The sequence below is a fragment of the Phocoena phocoena genome, chromosome 16 (genome assembly GCF_963924675.1).
Source record: "Phocoena phocoena chromosome 16, mPhoPho1.1, whole genome shotgun sequence".
Classification (NCBI taxonomy): domain Eukaryota; kingdom Metazoa; phylum Chordata; class Mammalia; order Artiodactyla; family Phocoenidae; genus Phocoena; species Phocoena phocoena.
The window spans coordinates 79,421,696-79,427,695 of NC_089234.1; positions in this window are offsets into that span (position 1 = coordinate 79,421,696).

Below are 6,000 nucleotides of genomic sequence, written 5' to 3' on the forward strand. Positions count from 1 at the left end.
GTGTGGGTCCTTTACTACCAGAGAACAGAGACACTATTTTGCTTTTATAAAGATAGGACATATAATAACATTGAATTGCATGATAAGAAAGTCATTGCCTTTGCAGTTTTCTTTCAGTCTTTCAAATTATACCATTTATTGGCTGTGTGACCTTGAACAAGTTACTTCTCTGTGGCTCAGTTTTCTCATCTGTAAAATGGGAATTATATGAAATAGTACCTACCTCATAGGCTGGCTGGGAAGACTAAATAAATTAATAGATGGAAAGGCTTGCAAAGGTGCTTAGCACGTAGTAAGTCCTCAATAAATATTAGCTCTTATTGTGGTACATATATACAATGGGATATTAGCCATAAAAAAGAATGCAATAATACCATATGCAGCAACATGGATGGACCTAGGAAACATCCTATTAAGTGACAAATACCACATGATATCACTTGTAAGTGGAATCTTAAAAAAAAAAAAAGGGATACAAATGAATTAATATATAAAACAGAAATAGACACATGGACATAGAAGACAAACTTGTGGTTGCCTGGGGTGGTGGTAGGGAGGAGGGATAGGCTGGGAGCTTGGGATGGGCATATACACATTGCTATATGTGGAGTAGATAACCAGCAGGGGCCTACTGTGTAGCACAGAGAACTGTACTCAGTATTTTGTGATCGCCTGTAAGAGAATCTGGAAGCGAATGTGTGTGTGTCACTTGGCTGCAAACCTGAAACTACCACATCATTGGAAATCATACTTCAATTTAAAAAAAAAAGCTGCCAGGATGAGCTGGTCGCCCTGTGTGTAATGATCTAACAGTATCACCACATCAGGGCGTCAGTGACAGGCCATTAAGGCAGTAAACTAGGTGTTATTTATCAGGGTATCTTTGGTGCAGATGCTGTGCATTTAACTTTTTAAGCCCCCCTCAAATCATTTGGGGAATGAGGCTGGGAATGGATAATTACACCGAGAAAAAAGTATTAGCTCTTATTATTAATACCCTTTCCAATGAAGAGAGCAAGCAGTTCCTCTGATCAGCCCCTTTAGCAAACCTAGTTTCTAATTATTCTGTTTTTCTAGTATTTACGTGTATGGTTGGCCACAGATAGCCCCAGGTTGCAAGGTTTGTTACCACATGAGTTTTGGGGCCACCTTACAAGATGAGTTTTGGTTTTCAGAGCTTTTTGGGTTCTAGAATTGTGGATAAGGGTTTGTGGGAAATGTTCAAGATAACCCCACCCAGGTTTCTAGCTTAAGCAATTAGGTGGATGGTAATGATGTTAAATGACCCAGGGAATAGTTTAGGGAGAAGGCTTTTTTTTTGGTCATGTTGTATTTGGGATGATTTGGGGACAACTAGTTATAGAGTAGGAATGTCAGAGAATCAGGAGATCAGAAAGGAGAGCATTTATGGTGGGAACGGAGTTTTGGAAGTAATTCTCTAAGCCAATGTCAAACACTTGACATGAACTATTCGGGCCACATAGAGAGCAGGGGGACCCAGTGTGTGCTTCTGTGTTAGAAGCCCTGTCCACACCTGGCAGACATCCACCCTGGCAGACTCTTCCTGCCCTTCACGGACTCTCTGCTGCTTTCCAGGACCTCAAGCCTCTCAAGTTCCAGAGGGATCCGTCCTCAGGGCCTTCTAAATTAGCTAAACTTGACCCCTTGCTTGACTCACACACCTGATACAAAGAGGGGTACCAAGTGGTTATCACTCTCCACACCACGATTCAGAGACTCATCCTGTGGACCCCCCTTGAACCTCCAGCAGTACGATCCCCTGGGACCTTTTCCCCATTTGGGACCTCTGAGCAGGAAACTGTCCTGGCAGGGAGTCTGTCTGTGCTTGATCATTCCTAAAATTCATCATTTGTTACTTTCACATCTGTTTTTTTTAACCCTCTGAATCTTACAGCTGGGGAAGTAGCATAGGTGTCCTGTGCTACTCAGAGGTGAGTGCTGTAGCCACGCCCACTCTGTCTGGCCCTGCTCATTCCACCAGGAAGATAGTAACAAAAGAAGAACAGAATATGAAGACAGAACTGGAGTGACAAATATATTTAAATAGAAGTTGATAAAAATAAGAACCAAGGGGGAAGACTTTGAAGAATCAGACAAAGAGGGTAACAGGTTGGTGTTAGTGAAAACAGAGGGAATGGCCATATGGATTTGCTCTCTTCAAAGAAAAAAGTTGTGGGGACTTCCCTGGTGATGCAGTGGTTAAGAATCCGCCTGCCAATGTAGGGAACACCGGTTCGAGCCCTGGTCCGGGAAGATCCCACACGCCACGGAGCAACTAAGCCCGTGTGCCACAACTACTGAGCCTGCATGCCACAACTAATGAAGCCCAAGCGCCTAGAGCCCGTGCTCCGCAACAAGAGAAGCCACTGCAATGAGAAGCTCACGCACCGCAACGAAGAGTAGCCCCCGCTCCCCGCAACTAGAGAAAGCCCACGTGCAGCAATGAAGACCTAATGCAGCCAAAAATAAATAAATAAAAATAAAGTTTTTTTAAAAATCAGCTTTAGTTGTGCGCAGGGAGAGAATTTATAGTGAAAAAAATAAAGACTAAGAAAGTGGAGATGGGGAAAATTAATCTAGAGCTGCCCTTGCCATCCAGGATCTTAGAGAGTCAAGATTAACAAATAGGACGAAATAGCAATGTGAGAGGGACATACTGCTTGGAGTGTGTGGAACAGTACAGCAGTTGAAAGGCAGTGGGGATCTGTGAGAAAGAGGGTGACGTACAAAGTGACCAACTGTCCCAGGTTCCCGACACAGGCCACTCAGGGCTAAAATCCCAGGATGGTCACCCTCACGGTGAGATGGTGTAACAGAGGAGAGAGAACTTTCAGGGTTGGTGGGGTAAACAAGTGGATGGTAAAGACAGGATCGTAAGAGGATGAAGAAGAAAGCATAAGGAAGAAAGGACAAGGATTTTGGTGTTCATAGGCTATTGTCATGACTCAACGACAGGAAAGAATATTTTCTGGAGAAAAGCTGAGAAAGGAAGCCGGATTAGAAAGGACTTAAAAAATGAGCGGGGTGTCTGGACATGAGGAGAGGTGAGAAACCCTGGAGGGGTGAGAGAGAGGGGTGAGGAAAAATATTCCCTCAAGAACTATGTGTAAATTCTTTAAGACATGGAACAATCTTCTGGATAAAAAGATGGTTCTCAGAATTTTTAGTTACTTTTATCAGACCTTCATACTTCTAGGTGTAAAACAGTATATTAGGAAGATTAACAGTTCAAACTTTTTAAGACAAGAAGCATTTTGATTGATGCCCTGGAACTTTGGAAATGCCAGCTGTCATGAATTATTTACCTTGGATTATATTTGGGAAATGGTGTGTGTGTGTGTGTGTGTGTGTGTGTGTGTGTGTGGTGTTTCACCAATGTGGTATAATTTGGTATAACAGCAAGAGTCTGCAGACAGTCCTGGGTTCCAATCTTGACTTTGTCATTACTTGTTACATGACTCTAAATGTTTTTCCACTGTCTCTGCAAAATGGTAGAACAAGAGTATCTGCCCCATGGTATTGTTCTGAAGATTCATTGAGCTAGTATATTAAAGCATAGCACTTAATTAGTGCTAATAAATGTTAGCTCGTATTATTTTAATATTCATTACTATTCATAGAGGAGCCATTAGAATGGAAAATTCAACAGAAAGCATATTTATCCTTTTTTTTTTTGGCTTCCATTTGGTATATTTTCCCATAAAAGTTCAATTTCACCTGCCAGAAAAATTCTAAAATTTTCACAGGGTGTTCAGAATTAAAAGTTGGGATGGTAATTTCCAAGGGTCTTGGGCATATGACATCATAAAACATAATGCTTTTTTTTTTTTTTTTTGGCGGTACGCGAGCCTCTCACTGTTGTGGCCTCTCGCATTGCGGAGCACAGGCTCCAGACACGCGGGCTCAGCGGCCATGGCCCACGGGCCCAGCCGCTCCACGGCATGTGGGATCCTCCCAGACCGGGGCACGAACCCGCGTCCCCTGCATCAGCAGGCGGACTCTCAACCACTGCGCCACCAGGGAAGCCCAACATAATGCTTTTTTAGTAAACCAAATTATACATATTTGCAAGTAATTTTTATTATTATTTATTAACTTTTATTTATTTACTAACTTTATTTATTAACCAGTATTTTTGATATTCATTCATCATGGACCATGCCACAAGAAAGCCAAGTAATAATAGAGATACTTTGCAATAGTAATAGAACAGAATATATACAAAAACTAGGTTCATCTTTTTTTTTTTTTTTGAGTGTCAGGCAGTAATCTAGTTACTTGGGATATTAAGATGAACAAAGCAAAGAAAGTTCTCTTTTATCATGGAACTTATATTTTAAAGGCAGTGGGCGGGAAATAGAATAAATATGCAAGTTACATTGCATATTAGAATTTGATAAATGCTGTGTAAAAATAAAAAGGAAAGCAAGAAAAGATGCATCAGGAATGGGGGCAAAGGTGGAGTGAACTGGGGCATTTTGTGGTGGTCAACAGAGTAGACAGGATGGCCTCGTTGAGAAGGAGAGATTTGAGCAAAGACTTGAAGGAAAGAAAGGATTGGACAAGCAATTATCTGGAGAAAGATTAAGTGAGCAAATACCACAAAAGAGTTCACAATGTACTTTGACTTTCCCGTTGTCAGGGGAAGCCCAGCTCATTGCCTCAATGTTGTAGCTGCGGAGTTATAAGTGAGTGTGGTGAGCAAAAGGCAGCATGGAGGACTTTTTGTTGCTGTTGTTTTGTTTTTTACTTAGACTACTTTATTTTTTATTGAGGTACAGTTGATTTACAATGTTGTGTTAAGTTCTGCTGTACAGCAAAGTGATTCAGTTATATATATTCTTTTTCATTATGGTTTATCACAGGATATTGTACATGGTTCCCTGTGCTATAATCCGGTTCTCTGGCTTTCATTGCATGAGTTCAAAGATGTGGGGTTAAATGAATAATAATAACAATGATGACAATGACGATGATGATTTATCAGTTATAATAAGTTAACACTTACTGGCATGTTCTCTAAGTGTTGAAGCTTTGAATTCAGTCTGTGTGTCCGGTTGCTGTTTATTCCCAAAGTTTCAGCTGGCTTTCAGCTTTGGACAGAGTCATCATGATTTTTAGAATTTCTGTAACTTTAATCACTGGACAGGACTGGCCCCTTGCCTGTCCACGCTTAAAGTTACAGATTCCAGTCAGGGCTACTCAGATGCACAATGAACTACTTCACTGAATAATACAACAATGTAAAAACCTGAGTGGTTTCAGAAAGCCAAGGTCTTTTTTAAACTCTACGATATCCCTTCTAAAGGAAAGCTACAAAGCTCATGACCTTGGACCTGAGATAGGAAGGTTGCCATTCCACTCCGAGTTGCCATTTTTGTACATTCTGTCCTATCAGAATTAGCTTTCTTTTATTTGTAATTTACTAGACTCTTCAAATATAATGACTAATCCTTCATAAACTGCTAGAAATATTAAACAGAGGACAAAGATGATTAAAAAAAAAGAGCAACTCATCCTCCTAAGATTGTAGTGAATAAATCATAGACTAATGGGTTTATACTTGCTATGTTTCATTTTTATTTAGTGCCATCAGCTTGCTAGTTACATTACAAAACATACAGTAAGTTCATGTTCTTGATCAGAATGTCTAATTCTTGGACTCATGGCTCACAGACTCATGGGTCTGTTTTTGTGAGCTGACTTTTCTACTCTGAACAAATTTACTCTGTTGTGCTCTTTTATGGTATTCATTCTATGGAAATGATGGTTTCCTGCACATCAGATCTATCTTGGGGGTCTAACCTTCCTAAAATAGACTGAGACACACAACAAATTTACACCACTGACCTTTTTAGAGACCTTGAGCTTTGGTTTCAACAGCCCAATTTTTTAATCTACATATAAAATTAGAGGAATATTAACATACTCACTTAAGAATACGAGGAGTACCATGAGAATTAATGATAACAAAATTAA